The 16,991-nt window shown below is 41.1% G+C and overlaps 1 long non-coding RNA gene and 1 other non-coding gene across 2 annotated transcripts in view; both read left to right on the forward strand.

Annotated features, from left to right (window-relative positions):
* Nucleotides 1–16,991, forward strand: part of LOC119940557 — a 60,897-nt gene that overhangs the window by 35,405 nt on the left and 8,501 nt on the right. Inside the window, exon 4 of the long non-coding RNA XR_005455015.1 lies at nt 11,291–11,403. This is a non-coding gene — a long non-coding RNA (uncharacterized LOC119940557). The remainder of the gene's footprint in view (nt 1–11,290; nt 11,404–16,991) is intronic.
* LOC119941117 lies at nt 6,682–6,819 on the forward strand. Its single transcript, XR_005455145.1, has one exon. It is a non-coding gene; the product is annotated as a small nucleolar RNA SNORA7 (small nucleolar RNA).

Below are 16,991 nucleotides of genomic sequence, written 5' to 3' on the forward strand. Positions count from 1 at the left end.
ACCTTAAAAATGAATGACTAAAGAAAAATGTACAAATATACTAGGGTTGACCATTTAATGGTTTTAATCAGGTGATAAAAATGATGGGCAAGCAGATACCCGCCACTTGTCTGCTGTGTGACTTTGGGCAAACCACTTAACTTCTCTAGGCCTCAGTTACCTCATCTGGAAAATGGGGATTAAGACTGTGAGCCCCACGTGGGGCAACCTGATTACCTTATATCCACCCCAGTACTTAGAACAGTGCTTGGCACATAGTAACTGCTTAACAAATACCATCAATATTATTATTACAAATAATGGGCAAAGAAAAACTTCTGCTGTTTGTACTGCTAATTTGGTGCCGGATCTAGTAATTGGTATTTTCAGTTGATCCCCTTCCTTCACTCCCTCTTTGCTAATGTCAGGTTGGCCAACAGCCTTGAGGGTCCACCTTATGCAATGTTCCTTGCACTTGATCCTGTTGGGAGTAGCCAAGGCCAACAGTAATAGCTGTGGCATTTCTTAAACACTTATAATAATAATAATAGTTAAGCACTTATGATGTACAAAACTCTGGTGTAGATACAAGATTATTAGGCAGGAATTAGGCAGGATGGGGCTCATGGTCTAAGGGGTAGGGAGAAGAGGTATCTAATCCCCATTTTAACAGCTGAGGAAATTGAGGCACAGAGAAGTTAAGTGACTTGCCCAAGGTCACACAGCAGGCATGTGGTGGAGCTGGGATTAGGACGCAGGTCTCCTGACTCCCAAGCCTATGCTCATTCCACGAGACCATGCTGCTTCTTTAGACACAGTCCCTTCCCTCAAGGAGATTATAGTCCAAGGTATTCTCCTCAACCTCTCCTCTGTGGGCTTTGACACTGACAAACACTTATCTCCTCCTTGGCATACCCTTTGGATCTAGTTTTCAAGTCCTGCCAAGACCTGCTTCTCCTCTTACCTTCCAGATAAGTGCTTAGTACAGTGCTAAGCACTCAGTACGGTGCTTCACACACAGTAAGCATTCAGTAAATATGATTGAATGAATGAAATCACTTCAGCAACTCCTTTTGCTGTCCCTTCCTCCTCTTTCTCCACCCAATCCACAAGTGTGGACAACCTCCTAAATACTGCAGTGGGTCAGTCAATCAATCAGTGGTATTTACTGAGTGCAGTCTGTGTGCAGAGCATTAAAGCTGGGAGACTACAATAGAGTAAATAGGCATGGTCCCTGATTGCAAGGAGTTTATAATCTCAGGACTCCTCCACTTCTTTCCCTCTCAGGGAAAGAGAGGTTATGGTTCCTCCTGCTCAGTGATCTTGCACACAACACACTCACCTCAGAACACTGGTCCCAACCTTCCCTGATCTGGAATACCTTCCCTCCTCCGCTTCCTCAAAACATCCCTTCCCTTCTTCCAAGCTCTTTTCAAAACCCATCTCCTCCAAGAAGTGCAGGCCAAAGAGAGGCAAGCAGACACTCTTTGCCCATGGCAACCAAAGCCAAAAACATCACAACGTTTCTCTCTGGTAAAGCTAATTATATACCTGAACAAATGTATGGCTGCCCTTTGACTTTACATTATGTTCATAGGCTGTTATTCTAAGATAAAGAAACTATTCAAAATTTTTTTTTAAATCCTGACATTACTGAGATAATGTATCTGAGCTATAGACAGCTTGTAAGATTTCCAGTAACCTGCATGCAATATATTATAGGTCTAATTGTTCCTTATACTTTGCCTTTCACATTTCAAAACTTCATCCTAGGAAAATGTCAATCTCCTTGACAACAGAGAATACTAGAAGTGCCCTTTATTGTACATAACAAGCATTTTATAGCTGAACAAAATATCTGGATAGCAGCATGGCTAGTGGATAAAACATGGGCCTGGGAACCAGAGGACCTGGATTCTAATCCCTGCTCTACCACTTGTCTTCTGTGTGCCCTTGGGCAAATCACTTCACTTCCCTGGCCTTCAGTTCCCTCAACTGCAAAATGGGGATTCAATATCTGTTCTTCCCCCTACTTAGCCTGTGAGCCTCATATTGGACAGGGACTGTATCCAGCCTCATCAACTTGCATCTACCCGAGGGCTTAGAATAATGCTTGACACAGAGGGCTTAGAACAATGCTTGACACAGTAAACACTTAATAGACACCATAAAAGAAAACAAAGATAATCTGCTAAATCCAGTTAAACTTGATGTTTTATTAGGCAAGATCAAATTCCCTTTTCCTGCTTCTTAAAAAATACCAACAACAGAAGAATGTATAAAAGAAAAGACGCTCCGTAAGCATTGTTGTGAGTATTTTTCAGTAGGCACTGTATTTGGCAACGGCTGATTTAAAAGATTCAAGTTATCACAATTGCTCTGTCTCAAAGTGTGAAACTAACTTCCCAAGGGAGAAGTTGAAGTCTTCCAAAAGACACTGCAGCCAGTATAGGAAGAGTAAAAGCAATTTTTTTCCTCTACATGCTTAACCATTTCCACTGAGACCCCAGATGAAGCTCTACTGCCCATCAGGCTTTACTAAATCCCCAATAGAAATGAATGTTTTAAAATCCTTCCCCAAAAAACTAGGTTTGAACATCCTCCAAGAAGACACCTGGTCCTACAGAAAAGCGTATCTTAGAAATTCCCTGTTGTCTTCATTCGTGGATGGTAACCTTCATTCCCGGTTGCAAAATTCCTAGAGAGTAGGAACCCCAAGATAAAGTTTTAGAAACAGTGGATTTCCGTGGGGAGCCAATACTGTGCTTTCCAAATGCTTAGTACAGTCCTCTGCACACAGTAAGTGCTCAATAAATACAATTGAATGAATATAATAAACCGGGGGCAATTTATCTCATGGGCTGATGGGATATCCCTGATAAATGGTGCAAGGGCTTCCCATCCCACCGCCCTCGGGTTCTCTGCACCCCCGGAGTGGGAGTGGAAAAGGGGGTGGGCTTAGAGAAGAGCTCTAAGGGAGAAGGGAACGTGATTCTGGAAGAGGAGGAGATGGAGGAAGAAAGGCATTCTTGGTAGGGGAAATGACTTAAGCAAAGTTTGGAGATGAGAGAAATATGGGTTGGGAGTAGTAAGTGAGTGGGCAATGGAAAAAGGAAACACTGGGAAACCATGTGAGAGAGGCTATTACATTCCCATTCATTTTCTTTATTTCAATCTCTCTCCAGCAGCGGACTCTATCTGGATCTGTTCCAGGCAGTGGGGAGAAAGGCCCAGAGACTTGGGGACTGTGGATTTGGTGCCTTGTGAGAAATTAACCCTGGTATTTTGATCAAAATCAGCTCATAGGTGGTTCAGGAAAGTCAGTAGAGCAGCGCTAACTGGGCCACTTTAAGATTATATTTTGTGGAAAAAGGTCATACTTTGCCATTCTAGGGCAAAGCCAAGCAAGTAGTTTGCTTGAATAATGGAGAAGCAGCATGGTGTAGTGGGTAGAGCACTGACCTTCGTGGAGGTTTAAAAGGAAGAAGACCACCCAGCGAATCATCTGAAAATAAAGTCAGAAAGCAATTTAAATGTGGTGCTTGCTTTTGATTTAGTTTACAATGACTAACAAGGTAATAAGACCCAGTTGGGGTTATTTTAAGCAACACCATTATAAATACAATTTCACCGCCATCTGAGTTCAAGGAAATGCTGGAAAATAATTTCTACTTCAGGTTGCTTACCTCTTAGAATTCCAAAGCCCTGACCAGCTCATCTCTCAGTTTTCTTTTGTTGCTATCAGCTCAAAACAGGATGTTCTGGGAGCCAAGAGAAGAATCAGTAGGTTCATAGGAATATCCCATCCTGTTCCAAAATGGAAAATGGAAACCACGGCAAGAAATTTTCTCAGAGCTTTGTTGTCTTTCCAAGTACTCACCCAAACTCTCAACCCCTTTCCCCCCTTATTTCTATAAAGGCCCATGGATGCTTTGCTGCAAAGTGTTTTGAGATTTTCACAGGGAAGTTGCTGAAAAAGATGAGAGAGACAAGGAGGCAAAAGAGAAATCAGAGCTAGGCGCTGCAAACATTAAACATGACAACACAACTAAGGACGGTCTTTCTGTGTTCACAGTGTGGCTGGATTGTAGGTTTGTTCCAATGGTCTTTTCAACCACACACCCACACTCATAGGTGAACTTCACCATCACTGATTTCTTCTCCGATTTTGAAGGACAGATATATAAATGATACCAAACAATTCAAGTGAGGATTCTTCCTTCGTGATGTTAAAATCTGGGGCTGTTGACAAGAGAGAAGGGTGTTCTTCCGGAGGTGCTCAAAGTTAGTTATGGCCTTTTCAAATGGGGTCAGTACTCCAGAAATAACTTTAATTTCAGTCATTATTGTTTGGGAGCAAATTGCAATTATTTTCATTTCTGTTAGTTGTCTACAAAATCAGTCCTGCATAATCACCCTGTAAACAAAAGGGAAATTAAAAGTTGCTGACACTTTACAAGGCAAAGCCAATCTTTCTTGCTTCCTTTGAACTGGTATTGTTTTATTAATGCTAGGGAAGATGAAGGGATTTAAAGGGACTCCAAAATTACTCAGACTCGAGCAACCCACACACAACCAAACCACTTGTCTGCTGTGTGACTTCGGGCAAGTCACTTAACTTCTCTGTGCCTCAGTTATCTCATCTCATGTCAGTTAAATGGGGATGGAAACTGTGAGCCCCATGTGGGACATGGACTATGTCCCCCCTAATTAGCTTCTACCTACCCCAGTGCTTAGTATAGTGCCTGGCACATAGTAAGTGCTTAACAAATACCATAAAAAAACCAAAGGTTTTCAAAAAAAGTCCCAGGCTTAATGCTGTTACTAAATTCTGCTGCTTAGGCAGTACACTCTCCAGTGAGCCATGGATAGATGAATAATAGAAAATGAAGTAAAAAAGGCCAAGGTGGCGATTGTCAGATTGACAGATACAGTGTGACAAAATGGAGCATCAAGTTTTAAAGCTGCTTTGGTTGTGTCCAACCTCCTGTGTGACCGTTCATTCATTCATTCATTCAATCATATTTATTGAGTGCTTACTGTATGCAGAGCACTGTACTAAGCGCTTGGGAAGTACAAGTTGGCAACATATAGAGATGGTCCCTACCCAACAGTGGGCTCACAGTCTAGAAGGTCCATTAGAGCTGGACCTACTACAAGGCACTTCAAGCTTCCTGAACAGCTGCCTTATTGTCATCTAGGATCTATATTCAACATGAAATGGCAGGTGCTTGTCCTGTTTTCTGTCTAACGTTAAGAAGAGAAGCTCTTGGCTTCTCCTTGCCCTTTAAACAATGACCAGGTCTGCAAGGGCCAAGTGTATTTTTGGAGAGGATTTTTCTGGTGGAAGTACCTGTCTTGGTCATCTAGAGCCACTAACCCCACATCAGATCCCTCCCAAGAACCCAGAGAAAAATATTTTGCAGTAGCCTTACATCCATGGAGTTAGGACTAAATCTCTAGGAGTATGTTCTGCTGCTGCAGCCATAATGGCCACTGACAAAACCCATTTTCAAGGGTGGAAAGACCAAAAGGGGCAAAGAGCCATCAGGGAGGATGAGTGTCACACAGGGTAGATTTCCGAAAGAAGAATAGACAGTCTTGCCCACAGTAGCCTCCCATCCTGATTCCTTTTCAGCTCTAAAGGAATTCATTGATTTTGATGATGTTCCCTTGGCGCTGGGTTAGGTGAAAACAAAGATAAGGGCTCGAAGTGGTCATAAAAATGGTAATTGTGGTATTTTTTAGTGTGTTATGTGCTTACTATGTGCCAAGCACTGAACTAAGCTCTGAGGTAGATACAGTAGAGACAGATTGGACATAGTTCCTGTCCCATAGAAGGTTCACAGTCTAAGAGGGAGGTAGAACAGTTATTTAATCCTCATTTTACAGATGAGAACACTGAGGCACAGAGAAGTTAAGTGATTTGCCCAAGGTCGTGCAGCAGACAAGTGACAGAACCAGAATTAGAATTCAGGTCCTCTGATTTCCAGGCCTGTGTTCTTTCCATTTGGCCACACTGTTTCCCCAAAAGTGAAAAATGCTTTTTCTTCAAGTAACTATAGAAGTAGGGTTGGCAGTATGCTTTTCTGGAGGGCTACTTGCCCATTTTTACCACCTCCATCCCTGATGCCAGGCTTATATCCCAGCACAGTCGATGGTGCAAAACATGGTACAGCCTTTGAAGAAAACTTAGAAAATGTCTTTCTGTTTGGTGAAACCCTGTTCACCCCTTTAATAAGTCTAATGTTGCTTCGGTGTGGCTTAGTAGAAAGAGCACGGGCTGGGGATTCAGAGGTCACAGGTTCTAATTCCGGCCACACCATTTGTCTCTATATGACCTTGGGCAAGCCGCTTAACTTCTCTGTGCCTCAGTCACCTCATTTGTAAAACCATATAACAGACACATTCCCTGCCCACAAAAAGATTGCTGTCTAGAAGGGGAGACGGACATTAATATAAATAGATAATCACGGATACGTACATAAGTACTATGGGGCTGAGGGGAGGGTGAATAAAGGGAGCAAATAAAGGTGACACAGAAGGGAGTGAGAGAAAAGAAAATGAGAGCTTAGTCAGGGAAGGCCTACTGGAGAAGATGTGCCTTCAATAAGGCTTTGATAATTTTATATTTTGATAATGAAATTTCTAGTAAATTTCCTTAGCTAGGTTGAAAATATCTCTGGCCTAAAGGGAAATGGGACCCTTGCAGGGTTGCACTTGGAGAGTTTCCAGTACTCTACCAGTCTCAACTAAAGGAGGGAGAGTCAAGGAGAGGCATATCCATTCCATTCCTAGCTCGGCCAGTGGCTAGTGACTGGAAGACAACTTGCTACAAGTCAAGACTCCCTTTTGCTGGGTGTGGGAGAGAGTCGAGGGCGGAGACCCAATTTTAATGTGCAGAAGGAGGCAATGGTAAACCACTTCCATGTGTTTGCCAAGAGAACGCTATGGATACACTGCCAGAATGATAGCAAATGGAGGTGGCTGATTCTAGGAGAGATGTGTCCATGGTGTCGCTACGGGTCGGAGACGACTGGACAGCATAAGACAAGACAAAAAAAGGGAAAAGGACTGAATTTAGAGTTAGGAAACTCTACTTCTACCACCATCTGTGGTTCTTTACCTTTCTCTGTTTGGATTTCCCTCTGAATGAGCTGGTTTAGCACCACTGAACAGGAATGTGTGAGAGTTAAAACTGGCATGAAGCATTTGTGTTTCTTAAAAAAAGAGCAAAAAAAAGCTTAAAAGTGGTTGTTATTATTATTATTGTTCCATGCTAGACATTTCCAGCGATAACAGGGTTGTCATACATAGATTAGTAATAACAGACTGAGGCCCTTTAGAGGTGGCTGTAAATAATCAAACATTCAGATGCTCTTGATTCCTTAAACATGGGGCTAGTTGGCAAATGCAAGGCAGCAAGCTGGTTAACATCATTTTAATTTAAACATTTCTCTTGAGTTCTACATTTGTTCTGATATTTGTATAAAACGGAGTTTTTCAGTGTCTTATATTGTTCAACATCAGTGCTCGTGACTGCCCAGGGCAATCTAATGCCAGTTTACAAAATCCAAGTATTTCTTAATGACCCACACAAAAACACCTCGTTAGCACAGATTAATGTAATTTGCCGCAAGCACAGTAGAACTGAGAACTAAAAGGACTAACTAACATGGAGTTGGGTTCTTTATACGTGCTTCCTGATTGACTTAGATATGTGCCTGATTGACAGCTACTGCTTGACTCTGGTCCCACGGTACCCACGGTGGCAGGAGAAGAGGGGTCAGGACTAGGAACTGGAAAATGCAAAATTCTTGAAATCACATGAAACAGCTTTGGTCCCAGAATTCCTGGGATTCTTGTGTGACTTCAAAAACCAATGGTCCAATCTACCCAATATCTATCCAGCGCCACCCCTACTGAGACAGACTTGGCATCTAAATTCAAGGCATAAGGCTGCGCAACAGGTATTATTACTGCTGACAGGGAGTGAAAGTCTTTACACATAAGGATGGAAAAGGGTTGAATTCCAAACACTTGGGTTGAGGGGATTTGGTCATCTAGTTTTGAATTGAATATTTGAATATTAATATTTCTTTCACCCTGCCTATTTTTCTCAAATCAGTGGCACAAATGAAATCCTAAATGAATGCAGATTCCTGAGAGAAAAATCATATTCATAAGGCAGAATTAATTTGTCCTGATGTTTCTAGACCCTTGTCTAAAGAGTGACTGTCCCTTTTTTCTAACCCTTTTTTTAGGAAGACCTTGGGCTTTTGATCATTTGGCTACTATCGAACAGACCACAAAAATTCCAATTTTCATTTATCATCAAAGCTTCGTTTATACTCCTCCCCTTCCTACACCACCTGGAGGATTCTCAAATAAAATTCAGCACACTCTTCTCCAATCTTTTGATAATCAAGAACTAATTCCTCACTCATTTTTTGTTCTCTCCCCCTGCCCCTCTGTGCCTTTACCCTTAGAGAAGTTTAAGACAAGAAGATGAGAGAAAGCAGGGCATGGACTAGACTTTGCCACATGGATCCATCACATGTCAGCACAGTGGGGCTATCCTACCTCCTGAGTGACTGTGCCCACTCAAAACCTGACAAATGTTTGCTCCCCGTGGCCGAAATCAATATAGCTCACAGTTTGTGAGTTTGTAATTCAACTTCAGACAGACTCTGGGCATTAAACAAATAGTCTGAGTCCAAGGCTTTTTGGGATCCAGAAATAGTCTTAGTAAGATCCATCCTGAAAAAGGAAAGGAAGAAACAATGTTGTTCACCCAAATGTAAAAACCAAAGTTTACAGGATAATTAATGCTTGTTTAGCTATGAAAGGTGGAGAGAAGAGGTGTCACTGAACACCCTCTTTGTTTGTCATTTGTTTGTCTTCTAGACTGTGAGCCCACTGTTGGGTAGGGACCATCTCTATGTGTTGCCAACTTGTACTTCCCAAGCGCTTAGTACAGTGCTCTACACACAGTAAGCGCTCAATAAATACGATTGATCGATTGTATTTATTGAGCATTTACTGTGTGCAAAGCACTGTACTGAGTGCTTGGAAAGTACAATCCATTCATTCAGATGCGTCACCAAATGGTCACCAAATTTTGGCTCTCAATTGCTAAAGGACATGAGGGCTTTATCTATTCAAGTATCATTGCCTATTGTACTGCTAAGAAGTCAAATTTGCATTCAGCATTAAGCTCTTCATTGCAGATGATTTGTGCAGACTTTAGAGAGACATAAAAAAGAAGAGGGCAATTTAATTAATAAACTAAATGGATGGGGGAAATTCATTTTCTGGATTATTTTTATCTGCCAAAATAGCTGAATTATAGGAAGGCAGCCTCTGGAAAACTTCAGACCTTTTTATATTGCTTTTAAAAAATTCTAACTTGTTACCTTTTTATTGTCTAAAAAATAAAATTTTGCTTCAAATAAAATCAAAGTATGTGGAACAGTCAGAAGCAATTGGAGGTTGTTTCTTTTCATTGCCTTGGCTCTTTTCCTTCCTTCCTTCCCTCCTTCCCTCCTTCCTTCCCTCCTTCCTTCCTCTTTCCTTCCCTCCTTCCTTCCCTCCTTCCTTCCCTCCTTCCTTCCTTCCTTCCTTCCTTCCTTCCTTCATTCCTTCCTTCCTTCCTTCCTTCCCTCCTTCCTTCCTTCCTTCCTTCCTCCCTCCCTTCCTCCCTCCCTTCCTCCCTTCCTTCCCTTCCTCCCTTCCTTCCCTTCCTCCCTTCCTTCCCTTCCTTCCCTTCCTCCCTTCCTTCCCTTCCTCCCTTCCCTCCCTTCCTTCCCTTCCTCCCTTCCTTCCCTCCTTCCCTCCCTCTCCCAGCATCTGCCACAATTCTCACCTCACGCACAAATAAGTAGGTGGCCCTGAGGGATTCCCTTCCACATCTCCATTGTTTTCTTTTGTTTTGATTTATTTTTTCAGCTCATGGGACTGAGAAGATTCCCCAAAAAGAAATTGCAGAATAATTTAAACACAACTTGCTTCCACAGTGATTGCAAAGCGACAAATATTTCCCCAAACTAGGTACTTCAAATTGGACATTAAAGCTACTTTTTTTTTTACCACTGATTTGTTCATCAAGGCACGTTAATAGAATTTTCCTTTGATGATATCAAATATCAAATTATGGATCAAATTAATCAAATATCAATCAAATTAATGGATGTGTCTGATGTGAAGAATTATTCAAATGTGAAAGAGCTTGGGAAAAATCACTGTGGGGGTGAAGGAGAAACATGAAAACTAGCTGGAGTTTCTGATAAGCATTTGTTATGAAAAGAAGCAGAGAAAAAAATCATCTTCCTCCCTTCACATAAAGCAAAAGAACTCTCTGCCTATATAAAAAGCCATCACAAGGGAGCCTCAGCACAAACTGGCAATCCTATCTGAAGAGCAGTAGTTAGGGAATGCTGGCTGATTTATGAAAACTTCTAAGATTCTTCTGCAAGTCAAATTCTGTTCCTATTTTTTATTGCCTCTAAATCTGACTGGAAATGTTCTGTCCAGCATAAACAAACCTTTAATATTGTCTCCTGGTGTCAGTCTGCTCTGTTGGATTGCATTTTGAGAAGCATGATTACTGCAAGAAAGTGATATTTACCCTTTCTTATGGGTCTTCAAAGGAGCAAGGATCTAAGATGTAGTAGTAGCAGTAATAGTAGTAGTAGTAGTAGTAGTAGTAGTAGTAGTAGTAGTAGTAGTAGTAGTAGTAGTAGAAGAAGAAGAAGAAGAAGAAGAAGAAGAAGAAGAAGAAGAACTGCTAGTTGTAGTAGTAATAGTATTTAATTAACCATTTTCTGTGTGCAACAAACTGTATTAAACCCTGGGAAATAATTCATGGTGGGAATTGGACTTGACCCCCTGTCCATCAAGGGGCTCAATCTAAGAATATAAGTGGGAAGATGTCTGAGAAAATGTTTGGGCAATGTAAAGAAACAACTCAGAAAAGAATGACAGCCTCTTTCTGATAGCTTCTTCTTCTTTTTTTGCTTAGTTAATATCCAGAACAAGAAGTTACAATTTTATCTGTGAGTGGTTAATCAGATAATGTACTGTTAGGTTTCCTTCCTGTTAATAAAGCTGACATTAAATTACAAAATGTTCCACAGCAGATTCTGTATGGTCACACAAGAGATTTAATTTTCCATTTATACATCAAGATTTCATTTTTGCTATTATTTGTGTAGATGGAAGATAAAGTTATTCATGCATTTTGAGGAAGCTCAAAAAAGCAGAAATGCACAGTATTAGATTTTCACAAGAAAACTCTTGATTACTCCTTCAGACCTCCATTAAGGCTAAAGCTACAGCATTGAAGTGGAACTCCATGTGTACTGGACTGCCTCAGAGGACAGGAAACCGTTTCTGCCAAGACACCCAGGCTCTTCCACCATTTAGGTAAGCAGTGCTAAGCTTTGGCTGAGACCACCTCCTTCCCCAGCCAACACAACTTCTTAGGGCTCCAAAACCTCACATTCCCACATGTCTAAGTCAGAGCGACTGGTCATTGCAACTCCGACAAACACTCAGCTGATTTTCAGCTTTTCCCTATATGTTGCAGCATGACCCTTTCCTCCATTGTTTTCTACAATTGGATTTTGTAAGTAAGAACTTGGTAAATACCAGTAATTAATTGCAAGTGTGCTGGGATTTAAGTTCAGTGTCCCAAGTTCATTACAAACTAACATGATAAGACAACTTTCACTTCATTGTACTAAGACACGGAGTATCTGGAGACTTCCCAGGGGGACTTTCAGAATCTTCTCCAGCCCAGGGCCCCAGATCTTCCTGCAGGAAGAGCTGGACTCTGCCTGTTTCCTTCTGAGGATATTTAAAATGTTATAACATGTTTTGCACCTCTCTGAGGGCAAACCTAATGAAATGGATAGTTGTATGGATAGTTGGATAGTTTTTAGACTGTGAGCCCACTGTTGGGTAGAGACTGTCTCTATATGTTGCCAACTTGTACTTTCCAACCGCTTAGTACAGTGCTCTGCACACAGTAAGCGCTCAATAAATATGATTGATTGATGATTGATAGGTTGTTTGCATTTCCCCTCCTGGGGAGAGGAACCTGTGTACAGGTTTAAAATGTACCCACTAGAAATAATGGCATGTGGATAAATGAAGGCAGGCCAAATCACCCAGGCTTACTGGATGCAGTGGAGCAGTTCTGCTCTGGAATTGTCTCTTTCCTTCACATTACAACTGGAGAGGTCAATGCTGATGCATTTTCCAAGGAATTTACCATTCAAATTTTAATTCCATGAAGAGTATTCAAGAGAAAATTTGTCCTGAAAGGCGAATCTAGACAAGACTTTTCGGTCAGTGAAAATTCCCTTACTATTTCTGTTACAAGTGGCTAGTTAAGAGTTGGATGAAAATGCCCCAGTATGAAACATCTCCTCATCTTCTTCATTGTATATTATGATTACTGCTGAGGCTATGAACTATCCGACACCACCCCCAAAAATAGCAATATATGTTTCTGCAACAAATAGCCCCTTTTATCTTGCTCGTACTGAAAAAGAAATAAGGCTCTATTAATTATGGAGCAGAACCCAAGGTATGCCGTGTGTTTTATTGCTTTAAGTTAAATCTCTCGCAGCATATCATAAAAAAGCAAAAAATATCCAGCAGTTCAGTTTCCATAAGCTGTGTTTTCTACAAACTTTAACCAATCATCATGTGTGTAGCTGAAATGTGTCTCGTCGCATTCCTTTGCAGAGGCTGTCTCTATGGTAATCTTATTCTTGCCAATTCACAGCTTTCTTCATATTCTTCATAAACACTTTTAGAATATGAAAATCCTACTCAGCCCTCAAACTGATTCACTTGCCATGATCTTCAAAAATAGCAGGAAAAGGGCACCACACCACTACCTCCCCCCACCTATTCTAAATGATGGGTAAAAGAACCAATCTAAATATGAAAGATTCCAAAACATAGAAAGACAACTTCTCTTAGACTTCTGACAGTTTCCTTAGTTTTCAAAGGGAGTCAAGACCTGTCTGGAGGTTTATGAAGGGAAAAACATTCTGTCAAAAGTCAAAAAGAAAATAACCAGGCTTCCTAAGTGATCGCAATTTCAGAGCCGTTTAAGGATGTCTTTTTTTCATTGAAGAATAGGCACCTGACTTTCCAGCTTTCTCATTTAGTCTCAGTGGCTATTTTGTTCCCCCTTGCTTTCTTTACTGCTCTTCCTCAGTTCTTTCCTCTTTTACCTGTTGCTTATAAATGTGTTTGCTTATATAATAATAATAATAATAATAGTATTTGTTAAGACCTTACTATGTGCCAAGCACTGTTCTAAGAGCTGGGGTAGATAGATGCAAGATCATCAGGTTGTCCCACTTAGGGCTCGCAGTCTTAATCCCCATTTTTAAAGATGAGGTAACTGAGGCACAGAGAAGTTAAGTGACTTGCCCAAAGTCACACAGCTGATAAGTGGTGGAGCCAGAATTAGAACCCACAACCTCTGACTCTGAGTACAGTGCTCTGCACATAGTAAGCGCTCAATAAACACGATTGATGACTCCTAAGCCCATGGTCTTTCCACTTAGCCACACTGCTCCTCTAATAAATCTCAAGTCCCCTACTCTAGATTGTAAACCCATTGCAGGCAGGGAATGTGACTGCTCATTGTTCTACTGTACTTTCCAAAGTGCTTGGTAAAGTGTTCAGCCCACGATATGCTCTCCATAAATGTGATTGAATGAATGAATGAATGGGCAGGGAATGTGACTATCATACTGTACTCTCCCAAGTGCTTAGTACAGTGCTCTGCACATAGAAACTGCTCAATAAATATAATTGATTGATAGGTTTATCTCAGTGACGGAGAAGTAAGGAAAGCAGAGGTCAATCCCATTCAATGCACCCAAGCACTTAATATAGTGCTTGGCACACAGTAAGTGCTCAATAAATACCATTCATTGATTGATTGATTGATTGACTGATATAACAAATAAGGAAACTGAGAGCCAGACATGTTAAGTGACTCATCCAAAGTCACACAGCAAGAGAGTAGCTGAGCTGGACCTAGAACCCAGGTCTTCTGATTCCCAGTTCCATGCTAGGCCACGCTGCCTCCTGACATCACCGACATTTCCCACATCCAAACTACTGAATCAAATTTCTGGGTGAATTGGGAACCTTTACTTTTTTGGGAACTCAAATTTCCAATACTGAAAAGTGTGATAAGCACTTTGAAGGAAGTATTTTGCACACAGTAAATGCTCAGTAAATACCGTTGAATCATAGAAGATATTGAGGGGAAATTATATCACATGTGTAATGTGATGCATCAGAACATATTCATGAATGAGCATGGTTGATTTAATAAGAAATATTTCTGGGTTGGAGAGGTAAATCACAGAAGCGGCTTGGCCCATCCAGGGTCTCTAGAGTTTAAAATTTGCATTCCACAAACAAGATTTTTTCATGTAAACCAAAGAAACTAGATTTCTCAAAAAGGGCAAGCCAAACTGTGGGAATTAGATCATTCAAACTTCTCAGTCAAGATATCTTCAGGTAAAATGCCACCAGAAAAACATACTCTTCATCTTTAACACTTAAAAGTGCCACAGACTCTCCCACAAACCCACTGTTATCCTTCCACATCCCTCCCAAATAAGAATACCTATGGGTTTGGGCATGGAAAAAAATGAATCAGAGGGGATAATGACTTTGAAAATTGTGAACATCTGAAACTAGCCCACTGTTGGGTAGGGACTGTCTCTATATGTTGCCAACTTGTACTTCCCAAGTGCTTAGTACAGTGCTCTGCACACAGTAAGCGCTCAATAAATACGATTGATTGAGTGATTAAAATGGATGCACTCTTTAAACACAATTTGCCCTATTGCAGCCTTCTTTTTCGACTTTGTCGTGCTAGAGATTCACTGACTGTAAATTGGAGTTCCTCATTTACTAGTGCTTCAGGATAAAAAAATGAATCTCAAAGTTTTCTCAGAAAACATATTTTTGAATGGTGAAGTGAAAACTCCTTTGATTCACTGAGTCCGTTTAGCATGACATCATTCTTCAACAAGTATTCTTGCTTTGATCTTTTCAACATTCCAGGAAGGAAGGAAAGCAGATATTCATACCCCCATTCCATAGTTTGGATAATTGAGATGCAGAGGGTAAAGGTCACAATTTACAGTTCCAGGGTCATAAGAACCTCTTTGTTTAAGACATTAACTCTAATCTTAGCCCTGCACCCCCATAACATTTGTTACCATCTCAGAGCTACACAATAAACACATTAATCGTGACTTGTTAACAACCTCGTCTAATAAACACTATATTCCTACCTATACAAACCAGTCAAGGACAATTTAGAAGTACTTAACTTGGTTGCCATGTCTACCTCAAAAGCACTTTCTAATACTTCATGCATGTTTATATAAAAATTTGGCAGCACAAAATTGTCAGTAATTTCAGTTTCGTGTGAATGTCCTTGTCTAAAAGGATCTTAGTAGTAGCAGCAATACATTTGGAGGATTACCAGATGCCTAAATGTGGCAGGTGGGGAGACGAGTTGCAAGAATTCCCGTAATGAATTTCATGTAACAAATTTCAGTTATCACTCCTCTGTTAAACACAAAAGAATATCTTTTACACTGTGAATTTTGCACTGGGCAATAAGCATCTGCTGTTCAGATGGGAGAATTTGTTGGTTATTTCATAAACAATTACACCCTTAGGAGAACAGTTGGAATTTAAAGTGATGTCTATTACACAAATGAAATGTTTTCATCAAACACTTGCGGATTTCTTACTGAAAAGACAGGGAATAATGTAACTATCCTCAGAGTAAGCGGCAATCTTAAACCAATGAGAACTAGACATCTCATGTCTTACAAAATAGCCTATAGTTTGCCAATCTGCAAATGATTTTCATGAGTGATGCCTAAAACATCCACTCTGATTTTTATGATTATTAATAACACTATTTGTATTATTATTATTATTATGGTACTTGTTAAGCACTTACTATGTGTCAAACACTGTTCTAAGCACTGGGGTAGATACAAGTTAATCAGGTTGGGCACAGCCCCTGTCCCACATGGGGCTCACAGTCTCAATCCGCATTTTACAGATGAGGTAACTGAGGCCCAGAGAAGTAAAGTGACTTGCCCCAGGTCACACAGAAGACAAGTGGCAGAGCCAGGACTAGAAGGGTCTTCTTGCCTCTCAAAGGGGATCTCTGTTCTGGAGACCTGGGACAGCTTGGGATTCTGGAGCGATTATTTTACCTGAAGGAGCCTGCCCCTCTGGGTCTGCCTCAGGACGTTCTTCCAGGTCACGAGGCCAAACTCCAGCACCTGCTAACCCAGATGTCTGTGCTTTCTGGCTTCCTCTCACCCTCCCTTCTCCCTTTCCCCTCCAAGAATCCTTTCTGCTAGAACTGAACTGAAGAGAAAAGTGAAAAGAGCTCCCTGTCCCGGTTACATTTCTCCTGGAAATAAGGGTCACTAAGGACATCTCACCTGCTGCACTCTCTCACCCACAGGGGACCTGTGAAGGGATTCCTCTTCCCCAGACTTGATATTTCAGAGCTCTCCATGCTATCTTCCAAGAGAATGATCTCTTCTCTTTTCAATGAGTCATCTACTGCAATCACTCCCCTGAAGATTCAAATAAGTACATATAGTTCGAGGGAGCCTTTTTTGATACTGGGGAAGCAGCGACTTGACCGGAGGCTAACCTGGATGCTAGCGTTTGATCTGAAAGCTTTAAAGGTTCTCATTTATTTATCTAAACAGGTGAGGACTCAGCACAGAAAAGGGATGTTGCAGTGATTATTACTTTAGTAGTAGCCACAAATAGTGAGGATAGACCAGAACGAGAGTACATAGGAAGGCCCTTCAACCTCAGAATTATTTTTCTCAAATGCTGTGAGTTCCTGGGCCTGGTTCCCAGCACATCTGAATTACCAAGGAAACTGGCAAGGCGTTTGAGACAGATGTTGATTGAAA

Source organism: Tachyglossus aculeatus, chromosome 19, assembly GCF_015852505.1.
Source record: "Tachyglossus aculeatus isolate mTacAcu1 chromosome 19, mTacAcu1.pri, whole genome shotgun sequence".
NCBI lineage: Eukaryota > Metazoa > Chordata > Mammalia > Monotremata > Tachyglossidae > Tachyglossus > Tachyglossus aculeatus.